General features: G+C 41.8%; 1 protein-coding gene across 3 annotated transcripts in view; it reads right to left on the reverse strand.

Moving 5' to 3' along the window:
* The window catches only part of NRCAM (neuronal cell adhesion molecule), a 220,649-nt gene extending 206,658 nt beyond the window's left edge, over window positions 1-13,991 (reverse strand). For all 3 annotated transcript variants that reach the window (XM_075857071.1, XM_075857068.1, XM_075857061.1), the window contains exon 1: window positions 13,810-13,991. The gene's annotated coding sequence lies outside the window, so the exon portion shown is untranslated. The remainder of the gene's footprint in view (window positions 1-13,809) is intronic.
* Between the last annotated feature and the right edge of the window lie 210 nt (window positions 13,992-14,201).

A 14,201-nucleotide genomic window follows, 5' to 3' on the forward strand; every position in this document is an offset into this window, starting at 1 on the left:
GATAGAGGGATAGCACAGTGGTACGGTTTGTCCAATGCAAGATTCTATGTATTCAGCACATAAACTCCAGTCCTTTCAGTGGCAAGGGTTTCTATAAGACTGCAGCATGGAATGCCCCAGTAATAACCTCGGCATATGTTATATATGGTCTTCACAGTAGACATACATATATATCAAGACAATGTAAGCAATTATCTTTTTTTTGTGCACTACAATGGTCTTCTGTTACACTGCAAGAATACATTACGGAGAACAAGGGGTTAGCTGGCTGAGCAAAAACCCATTATGTGAGCATGTCCAAAATGTCAAGCTAATTTTAAGAAGGAAACTCTTCGTTAATGGCATTTTTCCATTGAAGTTATTCATTATGGACTTCTTCAAACTTCCTAATTAAAAATGTAATCTGTTGCCTAGTTTAAAGGGGTATTCCAATCTTTAGCATTTATGGTGCTGATTGCTCACCTTTTTCCATAACTCCCATAGACCTAAAAGTAGAGAGCTGTGTGCAAGCATGGCCACCTCTCCTTAGAACTTTATGAAGAGTGCGGTGGTGGGGAATTGTTGAACAAGGGTCACCAATGGTGTTTTTTTTAATGGTGGGAACTGCACCTATCAGGCATTTATGGCATATCCCGTGGATTTGCCATAAATCCGTAAGATGGGAGTACCCCTTTAAGGCACCAATTCTCAGGTGACTACAGTGGATCTACATGCTTCAGTGATGACTTCGGTGGTCACCCACCAGCCTGTAAATGTAATGACCTATTTTAAGAGCAGTTTAGAAGAAGCCACAGGGAAAGATGCTTTTTAAAGCTGTACTATATTTTAGCCCATCACACTTCATAAATCACAAAGCATGGAGTGTGGTTTACAGTGTTTGTTTTTTTTTACCTACTAATATGTATTGTATACCGTATATATTTGTTTGTACCAATACCAGGGCTCAATATTCATTGATCTAAGGCTTTGTTTACATCTGCATCAGAGTCTCCAAAGCAGATTTAGTAAGAAACAACATGATAAAATAGCACAGCATGCAGCGCTATTCTGTCCAGCATAATGATGGAAACCTTGACTGAAAATAAATGCAGATGTGAACATAGCCTAAGCAAAACATTCATTTGTAACATGCTTTAAAAGCTTCAGTATACATTTATAATGGTCACTTTAACCAATGTCAAATGAAGAAAGTGCGAATGCAAAAAGAGAGTCTGGATAAAGGTGAAGATTTGTGTGTGTAAAACTAGATATGGAACGGGAAGTAACAACCTCTTAAAGCAGTGGTTCCCAAACTTTCTGAGGCTGGGACCCACTTTTAGCTGAGACTTTTGTTTGGGACCCCCCCATTACCATACTTAGCCCCCATTTCGTCTGACGTTTGTCAACATCATTCGAAGTTAGATCCCGGTACTTAGCTCCATTCTAAATATAAGTCCCTGCAATATCGAAAACAACGATAATCTTGGGGTATCAATGTATCCTGCTGCTGTGCATCACTGGGGCCCGACTATGGCTGCTGATGGTGATCCATCACTGGTCATCAGAGGCGTAGTTAGGGCTTTAGCACAGATGGGGCGAAACACATCTGAGTGGGCCACAACTGAGTAGGGCCCCCCACACACAGCACAATGCCCTTATAGCTGCCCCCACACAACATAATGCCCCTATAGCTGCCCCCCACACACAGGATAATGCCCCTATAGCTGCTAGCACAATATAATGCCCCTATAGTGCCCCCCTACACAGTATAATGCCCCAAAAGCTGCCCCCTACACAGTATAATGTCCCAATAGCTGCCCTCACACAGTATTATGCCCCTAAAACTGCCCCTACTCAGTTTGACCGCTTAGTGCCCCCCACACAGTATAGTGCCCCATAGCTGCCCCCACAGTATAATACCCCTATAGCTGCTTCCATACAGTATATTGCCACCATAGCTGCCCCCACACAGTATAATGCCCCCACAGCTGCCCCGATACAGTATATTGTCCCATAACAGCCCCCCATACCCAGTATAATGCCTCCATAGTGCCTAATACAAAACTAATAAAATAATTACTCTCCTATCCCCATTCCCACGAGTAGAGATCCTTCTGCTCCACTTTGTGCAGTGTGTGGCTCAGCGCAGAGAGACGCGATAATGTCACATCACGCCTGTCTGCACCGAGCCGCTCACGGCCGGCATTACATAAAGAACGTTGGAGCAAGAAGCCATCAACTCTCTGCTTCCGCATTGGAAACTGTATCTGCGTCCTAAGGATGCAGACACAGTTGAAACCGGGACATCGGTGAGTGACTCGCAAGCTCCTGGAGGTCTTCACATGACCCCCCCAGGGGGCCACAACCCACAGTTTGGGAAACAAATCAGCATCAGAAGAAGATCAAAGTTTTAGAATGGCCCAGCCAGAGCCCATACCTGAATCCCATTGAAAATCTGTGGGGTGACCTGAAGAAGGCTGTACACAGGAGATGCCCTCGCAATCTGACAGACTTGGAGCGCTTTTGCAAGGAAAAGTGGGCAACAATTGCCAAGTCAAGATGTGCCATGCTGATAGACTTCTATCCAAAAAGACTGAATGCTGTCATAAAGTCAAAGGGTAATTCAACAAAATATTAGTTTAAGGGTGTGCATTTTTATGCAACCACATTAATTTTGTTCTTTATTTTTATTTTTCCACCCTAAAAGATTTCAGTTTGTTTTTCAATACAATTGTACAGATTACAGGTGACATTAAAAGGTGGAAAATTTTCTGAAATGATTCATCTTGGACTGATTTTGTAACATGACAAAAACCTGGCATTTTAACAGGGGTGTGTAGACTTTTTATATTCACTGTAGGTAAAGGTGACATTTCCACAAACCAGCTCAGAGACAAGTATATGCAGTTATCTAGCAGAAGGATAGCTTTGCCATCATCAAATATTCATGGAGTTCAAAAGTGTTGTGTTTTTCACACACAAAAAAAGTGTTTGAATAACTTCTTAAAAAAAATCTTCAAAAAAACGGTGATTCTATGATGTAATAGATCAAATGCAGATGCAGGGTCATCTTGCAAACTGTCAAACATTTTAAATAACATTAATGTATGGTTTCACAGGAAAAGTACACCCAAGTTTCTTTTTCTTCATGGCTTTTGGATTTTTTCACGGGCCTGGTGTTGAGCAATCAGCTTTAAGACAATCTGGTCTTCATGGCTTCACATCTAATACATTCAGCTTGGGTATCCTGTGAACTACTTGAAGGTATACAATCAGCCTTATTAATCTTTAGATGATTTCCATGTGCAGATAAGAGAATTTTTCTTCTCTATTATCATGGGCTCAGACCGGTTTTCTTGGTACCTAAAGAATACAAGATCTCCTGTAAAGAAAGGTTGGTGGCAGTCCTATGCTTTGCGGCTGCAGTTCTTCAACTGGCACAAGTGCCCTAGTCCAGGTATGGGAAGTCATGAATAACTCTAAAATGAATCTGTTTCAGCACAAAATCTGCTGTCCTCTGTCAAAGTTGTAGCTAAAAATGGTCTATACCTTACAATGACACAAAACAAACATTCAAGGGAAAAAAACAAGGCATAGCTTCAGAAAAGGAAAACACTTTTTTTTTTTCATATAAGATTAAAATAACCAAAAGTTTGGATACACAAAGTTTGCTATAGACAAAGTTTGGATACACAAAATATGTTCTGCTGTAATAAAAGGAACATGTGCTTCTGCAATGCATAAGGGTGTGCACTACTATGCAACCCAATCATTGCAAGATTTATATTTGAAATTATTCTTCCTAAAAAAATAAAAAGGGTTGTCTCACTACGATAACCTTTTTAAAGAATATGGACGTCATAAGGTCTCCGGTTCAGAACGCCTCTATTAGTCCTAATTCCGAAGTAACAAACCCTTCAAGTATTTATCGTCACTTGAACAATATTGGCTACAATGTTACGTTAATGATGGAAAAGAAGTCTGACATGGTTATATCTTGAGGTCACGCTACACATCTTATTGAAATTGCAGGTTTCTGTTATTTAGACTCTTATATATCCTTTTGCCCCTGATACTGTATAATGTGGAAGATCCAATATTATCCAAGACTATGAAATAAAATCGAAATTAGAACATTTTCCCGATGGATGCTAGTTTAGTAGATTCTCCAAACTAATGAATTAAAAAGGTGGTCCAACACCATGTAAGAGTTAAGAAAATGTTTTAATATGTACCTTTTTAATCCACTGCCACTCCTATGATATTGTGTTGTTACAACACTGGCTATAGCGGGGATGTCTTGAAAGCACTGTGGTCACCACTACAGCCAGTGATTGGCTGAAGCAGTCACATGTTGTAACAACACGATATCGCTGGTGCAGGAAGAACATGGATCGGCGGGGGACCGGGGAAGCAGTGGCACTGGAGAGGCAGGAGATTGAGGAGGTGAAAATTACTTATTTTGTTACTTCACACCATTGTAGGCAGTTTTTAAAAAATGTCATGATTCTGGACTTTTTTATTTATTTATAAATAACACATTAAGTAAATAATACATAATGCATAAATAAAGTCCAACTTTAATATTGCTTAATAAACAATTGAACACACTATATCAGTGCAGGTTCTGCAAACAAGGACTAATTAACTGTGTCTCTATTTGCGGACCATCTATACCATACCTGGCTCCATGGTGACAGAGCAGTAAGCATATTCCGCTTCCAGCTAATAGAACCCCTAGCTCAGAACAGGTAGAGCCCCAGGAGAGTTGTGTAAGGAGACTGCATTTACGTATCACATGGAGTACTTATGAAAAATGTATAGGGAAAGCTCCAGGAAGACTTTGCCTTCCATCTACTTTACATGAATGCCAAGTTCTTACTAATCTTTGTCATTCCGTGTGAATGGTGTGATTGTCAATCAACAGCTAAGTATTCTGACACACACTTGAGATGGTTAATGAAACGCTGGATAAAAGAATACATTGAACTGATGCATCAGATGATCCAAGTATTATTTTCAATGAAGACAAGACATAAAAAGAATAGCACTCTCACCACTAAAAGAGGTCCGACTGGCCACAGGATATCCTATTATGCTGATGTGTACCTGACACAAGTACATATACAGTAGTCAGTATCAAACACGTCTTTATCAGACTGTCCTCATCACACTTCTGTTACAAAATTATGACTATAGTACAGAATTCCAGACTGTGTAATTATGGTTGTTTAGTATAGAAGCTGTCATTTTGTGTGCTTTGTTATAATTCAGTGAACTAAAGAAACTGTCATGTGAACAACCCCTTCTAAGGCTACATTCAGACGAGCGTGTCCGATTTACGCACGTAAAAAACAGCGTTTTTACTACATTTCTCGTCCATGTGCGTTGCGTATTCGCATCAGTGTGCTTTGCATATGGCATGCGTTTTTCACGTCTGTGCCAGTACTTCATTTTTTTATTTATTTCTCTGCTTTTCAATGTATTTAATGCGTGAAACACGGACAGCACACGCGTGAAAAAGCACCAATATTGGACATGCCGTGAGTTTTATGCAACAGACACACGCTGCGTGAAAAACAATGCATGTGTGAATGGCCCCATTGAATTGTATGAGAGATTTCCACACACAGCACACGGACGAGTATTACGCTCGTCTGAATGAGCCCTTAGGCTCTGTTCACACTTGCGCCATTGCTACTGTTTATAACAGAAGCAACGATGCAGTAGCAGCGCTCAATGGACCCCACTGATTTATAATGGGAACCGTCGGATTCCACTGAGGTGACCAACGATTTGACGGGAACAGGGGCGTAACTAGGAAAGACTGGGCCCCATAGCAAACTTTTGACTGGGGCCCCCCCCTCCCCTGGGTGTCACACAACCCCCCCCCCCCCCCCCGCTTGTAGATAGTGCCCTTTTTACAGCCCCCCCTGTAGATAACGCCATACAGCCCCCCTCTGTAGATAGCGCCATACTTCCCCCTGTAGAGAACGGCATACAGCCCCCCTGTAGATAACGCCATACAGCCCCCCCTGTAGGGAACGCCATACAGCCCCCCCTGTAGAGAACGCCATACAGCCCCCCCTGTAGGGAACGCCATACAGCTCCCCCCTATAGGGAACGCCATACAGCTCCCCCCTATAGGGAACGCCATACAGCCACCCCCCCTGTAGGGAACGCCATACAGCGTCCCCCCTCCCAAAAAAAGGCGACATACAGTGTGTCCTACAAAAGACATGTATCCCCTCTCCACAGGATCTCCACAGGATAGGGGATACATGTGTGATCGCTGGCAGTGATAGGGAGAACGGGGGACTGAACGTCCCCTGAAGTTCTCCATGACTAACCTCTGACTTCTGGCGTCTGCGCAGCTCAATAACAATGAAAGGAGCGCTGGTCACGCATGCGCACAAGCACGACCGGCGCTCCATTCATTTCTACGGAGCTGCCGACACAGACCCCGGAAGTCCGAGGTTTGTGATGGAGAACTTCAGGGGACTTTCAGTCCCCCGTTCTCTTTATCAATGCCAGCGATCACACATGTATCCCCTGTCCTAACGACGTGATTTTTGCGACGTTTTTTCCGTAGACAATGCAGGTTTCTTTTTTTATTAATTTTATACACACCTTTTTTGCTATTTTAGAATTTTTATTCATAAAGTTTGAAAATAGTAAAAAAATAAGCTTTTTTACATTTCAGCTATTTTTTTTTTGGTAATAACATAGTTTTACCCTAAAATAGACCTTTTATTTGTGATCGTCATTGTCTACCGTAAATTTTTATATATTACATGTCTATATTAGGGTAATTGGGTCAGCGCTAGCGTTACAACAATGATTGGCGGGGGGAACGTTTTTTTTTGGGGTCGGTATTTTATGTGTATTTATTATTTACATTTTTTTTGCACTTTACTTTATTATTTTTTTATTACCATGGTCTGTCCCTCAAAGGTCAAAAAAGACCTTTGGGGAACTTTATATTTTTTTGTTCTTTCTTTTACACCATGTTTTTCCACTGTAACTGGAGCTGCACAGCAGCCCCAGTTACAGGGGAAATCAGCCCTCTCATAGTGACGATTGTCACAAATAGGGCTGTGCTGGGTCTAGTAAGACCCAGCAGCAGTCTGTCAGTAACGGCACCCGGCGATCATGTGACCAGTCACATGATCACCGGGAGGAATAGAGACAGCGGCGCGGCCGCTGCCTCTATTCATATACACAGCGTTCATTGAGCGCTGTGTACAAGTGATCAGAGAAGACAGAAGCAGCGAAAGCTGCTTCTATCCTCTCCTCAGGGTCCCCGGCAGTCCCTGACAGCCGGAGACCCGACATTCAGCTGCCCGATCGCGCGGGCAGCAAGTTAAAGCCCGAGCCGCAGAAAGTCTATGGCTCGGGTTTTAAGGACCCTGACCGCTGGCCGTAAAAATACAGCCAGCGGTCGGGAACCAGTTAATGGCAGAGCGGGGAGATACCTCCCTGCTCTGCCGTAGTGTTCAGTGGCGTCCCGCTGTAGCAGCCACAGCGGCTGCTAGCGGAGCCTCCGGCCACGGTGGGGGCCCGTGCCGGCAGGCGACACGGGCCCCCTCATGCCGCGGGCCCCGTAGCAGCCGCTACTGCTGCTACGGCGGTAGTTACGCCACTGGACGGGAAACATAGTACTGAATGCATCCATATGCCCTGATAGGGAATATAGAAAAAGATTGTCCAGTTTCAATTCTACTGAAAACCCTTCCTGACTTAAAAGTATTTGCCCACGAACCTTATTGCTAAAATCCTAATCTCCATCAATTTCTAGGATGTTCAATATAATTTTCAACCACTTACTAAATATATTTTCCTTATTTTGGTCTCTGTCTGTCCCCCTGTGCGTCCGCTCCTTCTCCTGGCAAATCTGTGTACTGGGGTCGGAAATAGAGCGAGTGGTCACATAACCATAACAATGCTCAGCAGGCTACCTTTCCCATAGTTCTTCAGGTCTGCAGAGTGAGTTCCCAAGCTTTCCCGGTAACAATCTTACCAGGGTGTGTCGGATCCCATACCCCAGAGTGCTCATGATCTTCCTCTTCATCCACACTTTATCTAATTTCATGCGCAGACTTTTCGATGGGCTGAAGCAAGGCAGAGTAACTGCATATGCGCTGACAAAGAGCGTTCACGAGGAGGAAGCCGGCCACTGACAGAATATATGATCGCCATCTATACATTTGCGACCATAGATAGAAGAGCGCCTCATGGTCAGATCCAAGGGCAACAGAGAAACACAATAGGACTACTGACAGGGAGATGGTATGTTGCTAACTCTGAAAGGCTGCATTTTATTTAATTGCTTCCAATTGACAAAATATGTAACTTTAGATTGCCTCTACATTTAACTAGGATTATGTTCATGGGCAAATCCCTTTAAAGCATTTTACAACCTAGAAGTGGATACAATTGTATAAAGTCTAGGCCAGGGGTCTCAAACAGGCAGCCCGCAGGCCGCATGCGGCCCCTGTAGCTCCCTCGTGAGATGAAAGAGCAGGCCGAAGGAGGAATGCGCCGGCGCTCCTTTATGACGTCATGAAGGAGCGCAGTCCATTGGTGGTAGGTGAGCAATGGCCACACAGCCCCCTGTAGATACTGCAACCATCCTCCCTGTAGATATATGGACAGTGGCTACTCCTGGAGCGGAATATCCGTTGCCGACGCGCTGGCAGGGGATTCAGCTCTAAGAGTAGCCCCTGACGTCACTGTCCATATATGGACAGTGACATCAGGAGTTCCCTCTAGGAGCGGAATACCCGGCCTATGCTCTGGCTGGGGATTCCACTCTTAGAGGGAGTCCCAATGGTGCTATGGGCGAGGGGGTAGAGCTATCTACGGGGGTGGCACTATCTTCAAGGGGGTGTGGAAATATCTACAGAGGGAAAAGTGGCAGTATCCACAGACGACACTGTGGCTATATCTACAGAGGGTAATGTGGCATTATCTAGGAGGGTTGTAGTATTATCTACAGGGGGGGGGGGTGTAGCATTATCTACAGAGGGCACTTTATCACTATCTAAGGAGGGGCTGCCCAATCTTGACATTCTTGTGTCTGCCAAATGCTACCAACTGAGCAGCCAGACTGCATTTAGCGACACGTAAACTGGAATACTGGATTGTTAAAATAATCACGTGGAGTAAACCTTTCCGGTAAATTTAAACCTAGCGGTATTATTATAGTAATGTAGTATTATAGTAATGTAATATTGTTATAGTAATGTTTTAGTGTTATAGTAATTTAATATTGTTATAGTAATGTAGTATTATTATAGTAATGTAGTATTGTTATAGTAATGTAGTATAGTTATAGTAATGTAGTATTGTTATAGTAATGTAGTATAGTTATAGTAATGTAGTATTGTTATAGTAATGTAGTATTGTTATAGTAATGTAGTATTGTTATAGTAATGTAGTATTGTTATAGTAATGTAGTATTTTTTAGAGTAATGTATTGTAAGGCTGGGTTCACACAACCTATTTTCAGGCGTAAACGAGGCGTATTATGCCTCGTTTTACGTCTGAAAATAAGGCTACAATACGTCGGCAATCATCTGCCCATTCATTTGAATGGGTTTGCCGACGTACTGTCCAGACAACCTGTCATTTACGCGTCGTCGTTTGACAGCTGTCAAACGACGACGCGTAAAAATACAGCCTCGTCAAAAGAAGTGCAGGACACTTCTTTCAGACGTAATTTGAGCCGTTCTTCATTGAACTCAATGAAGAGTACCTCAAGATTTACGGCTGTCAGAGAAGCCTCGCAAAATGCGAGGAGCAATTACGTCTGAAACGACGCAGCTGTTTTCTCCTGGAAACAGTCTGTCTTTTCAGACGTAAAAGCCTCTCATCGTGTGAACATACCCTTATAGTAGTGTAGTATTTTTATAGAAATGTAGTATTGTTATAGTAATGTAGTATAGTTATAGTCATGTAGTATTTTTATAGCAATGTATTGTTATATTAGTGCAGTATTTTTATAGTAATGTAGTATTATAATAATTCACTGTATTAAACGATACATATAATTGTGCTCCCACAATATAGGAAAATTAGTAGATTCACTGAAGTGATATATGAGTAAAATATAACTTTATTTTATAACTCTCTAAAAACAGGGGTACACTCACCACTGTGAAAAAGCCCCACCGTGTGTATTAAAAACGTATTAAACAATAACTACCAAGTCCTGATTCAGTTGTGAACCCTCTATGACTTAGTATATTATAAAAGATATCGATCCGGAATCAGCATTTAAACATGGGCATAACAGTAGTTTTGACCCTAAAACACACTAGAGTCCGTGATAACCGCACCGGAAACTCCTAATGCTAAGGTATACAACAATGCCACTGTTCCCTATGCTAAAATTCCTCATTACACCCGACCCTACGCGTTTCTATACTTATCATCAGGGGTCTGTAGCTTGGTCACTCTGGCCAGGATGCCAGCGATATTACATCAACAGCAGATATTCTGCTGTACACCACGGAAGCATGCTCGCATAGATGTCAGCGGCATGCCTCATTTCGGGACTCTGAGTTACTATAAACACCTAACTCCTCCCTCTGTCCTCGGCAGCGCTCTCCGAACCAGCCAATCACACTCACCCCCCAAAATTCGTGACGCCTGTCCATGTGACTCCCGGCTGTCAGCTGACATACCCGAAACCAACATCGACCGCATCAAACCGAACGCGCAGGCGCAGTGGAGGCCGCAGACGCATCGCCCATGCTGCACAAGAACTAACCATGATTCAGGAAGGAGTATAACGATATTGAGAATTTGGATAAATATTGCTGATTCCGGATCGATATATTTTATAAAATTCTAAGTCATAGAGGGTTCACAACTGAATCAGGACTTGGTAGTTCTTGTTTAATACGTTTTTAATACACACGGTGGGGCTTTTTCACAGTGGTGATTGTACCCCTGTTTTTAGAGAGTTATAAAATAAAGTTATATTTTACTCATATATCACTTCAGTGAATCTAATGTAGTATTATAGTAATGTAGTATTGTTATAGTAATGTAGTATTGTTAAAGTAATGTAGTATTGTTAAAGTAATGTAGTATTGTTATAGTAATGTAGTATTATTATAGTAATCTAGTATTGTTATAGTAATGTAGTATTATAGTAATGTAGTAGTGTTATAGTAATGTAGTATTGTTATAGTAATGTAGTATTGTTATAGTAATGTAGTATTATTATAGTAATCTAGTATTGTTATAGTAATGTAGTATTGTTATAGTAATGTAGTATTATTATAGTAATGTAGTATTGTTATAGTAATGTAGTATTGTTATAGTAATGTAGTATTATTATAGTAATCTAGTATTGTTATAGTAATCTAGTATTGTTATAGTAATGTAGTATTGTTATAGTAATGTAGTATTGTTATAGTAATGTAGTATTGTTATAGTAATGTAGTATTATAGTAATGTAGTATTGTTATAGTCATGTAGTATTTTATAGCAATGTATTGTTATATTAGTGTAGTATTTTTATAGTAATGTAGTATTATAGTAATGTAGTAATATTATAGTAGCTAAAATAACTAATTGATTAACAATAAATTTTAATACAGCCCGTCAACTTCACATTTTTTCTATGTGCGGCCCATTTACCCGGCCGAGTTTGAGACCCCTGTTCTAGGCAAACTGGACTTCAGGCTGATACATTTTTCCTACATTCATTGTAGAAAAAAAACTCACAACTGGAGAAATCTGTGCTGCTGATGAAGTATTTAGCTCAGACATATTTCTTAGACTGGATATAATTGTATCCTCCTCTCAGATGTGAGAAGTATTAGTTTGTGCTGGTTTTCAAACTCTGCAACAATGTTTTCATCCAATGATCGTAAACAGACTAAAGTTGCAAATGGTAAGGAATTGAAACACAAAGAATATTAGAAAGTTACATCAATTTTTATTATATAATGATTAAGCTTTGGTCGTTTTTTAGAGGTTTGCCAACCCCTTAAATGATGTAACTATTGTATATAAGAATGAAATCTAGCAACTCACGATGCTATGTAAAAGTAACAGAAAACTAAACTAAAACATGGAATGACAACACTTCATTACAGCAACGCCAAGAAACGACTCATAAATTGTACAAAATGCAAGTCAATAAAGTGAATATAGCACATACAAAGATCCTATATATAGGGGAATATGTAGCAATGTGTTACTCTCCGTAAAATGCTGTACTATAAGGATTGCCACTTAAACTTATGTGCTATTTACAACTTTCCCATAGGGTTGAATTAGATGTCACTTGTCACCTGTAATACAACATATTTAACAAAGTGCTAAACCATCTCTTCTAAAAACAGATCTGCTTATATTTGCAGGTAGGTAGTGAATAACCTGACAAAGAAATCAACCGTTGTAATACTTTGGCAATACTACTAAGCAACAGTATGGAGACATTCCCCCACCATGCTTTTGTATTGAAAAGCGGTGTTTAGTAAAGATCTTGTGTATAACAATAAGTCCTGTTACATGTAACATAAGAACTGTGCTACACAGACATTTAAAAACCATGCCTGGGTCCCTGGGGAAGTTACTGATACCCTTTATAATGCCATAAAGAAAAGGGTAAACATAAATAAGCATTATTTGTAAGCACAGTCATCACTCACTGAAGGAAACTGTACATATGTATAGATGAAATTGCCAGTGACGTTTTTGGGGCTCCATATTTTGTTCATTATAACTTCAACAGGCTCCTATTTTTTGAGAGGGGGGGGGGATATAAAGCTTATACAAAACGGGGCTCCTAGATTATAATAATGGAGTGATTTGGTTCTGTTTGTTTACAATCTCCTGGTCCACAGGCCTTGCCGTCCATGTAGTCAGGTGCTGAATCACTGCACAGTAGCATTACAACTTGTATGTATGTATGCTCGTTTCTAGAAGATGAAGGTTTGTTTTTTTTTGTTTTTTTTTTTTAAAAGGGACCCCATTTAATATAATAAAGTAGGTCTGACTGCAGTCCTCTGTACAACTATACATAACACGATGAGTCGACCCAAGTGACCAGCCCAGCTCTGCTACATCTGTACCAGAAACACATTAGGAACAGCAAATAAAACCATGTAGCTGCGTCTCTGTGATACCTGGCATAAGGATTACTTCACACGCATATAGCACATCAGAATCTACCACCACTACTGTCCCCATCATGGCACCTTACACCTGGGCTATCATTTACATTGAGCTGGCACTCTCGTCACGATTTTTAATTGGTCGGTTACAGGGAGCACCTGCCATGGGGCCTGGACAAGTGTACATAGTATAATCCCTAGAGAAAACCGCAAGACAGGGCCGGATGGCTGCCGTTATCTAATAGTACTGAATGCATATTGAGGAGATGGCTGCCAGCAGACCGTCCCTAATGCCAGTCAATACCCCCTTAGGAAATCTCCCATCAGATGTGCGAGCGCAATGATCGATCAGTGAGAATGAATGCGCTCAGTGGGCACCTACATTACGGCACGTCCATCCATTACTGAACTTCCTATGGCCATTTTATAGGGGCATAAATGAATGCAATCATGGGGTCATCGCTGACACTGCAATCCGGAGAGCTGTCATTAAACTTCCCAATCCATGTCTTGTATGTGGGCGTCAGTGGGGGGACAGAACACAGGGGGACGTGACGGGATAACTCAGAGCTTAGCTGAATTAAAGCGATTACTGCAAAATGCATCTGTTGCCTTGCAGCACATCAGTCCCGAGGGGGAAGAATTGCACTGCCCTGACAGCTCAGCTCCACACCCACAGATATGGACATCTTACCTGCACTGGTGCCTCCTCTCTGCTGGACGGGAAGATGCTGTTGTTGCTGCTGCTGCTGGGTGTAGATGCTGCTCTGTCCTCCGGAGCGCACACTTCGCCGCCTCTGCAGCCTCAGCTCAGACCAGCAGCATCTCCGGCGCGCCCCCGACACCGGGCTCCCTTCAACACGCGAGCGCGGCATCTGCCAGGCTCGTCCCCCATACGCGCACGCGCTCTAGGACTAGGCGCGCTCCCGGTACCTGAGGGAAAGCGCGGGTAGAGCCTACTGTGCGCGCTCTAATATTCCTCTCATACAAGTTCATGTACAGAAGTTACTATTTCTAGATAGTGTGTGGTTTATAAAATCACAGCAACGCCAAGAAACAACTCATAAATTGTACAAAATGCAAGTC

The sequence above is a fragment of the Rhinoderma darwinii genome, chromosome 3 (genome assembly GCF_050947455.1).
Source record: "Rhinoderma darwinii isolate aRhiDar2 chromosome 3, aRhiDar2.hap1, whole genome shotgun sequence".
NCBI classification, from domain to species: Eukaryota; Metazoa; Chordata; class Amphibia; order Anura; family Rhinodermatidae; genus Rhinoderma; species Rhinoderma darwinii.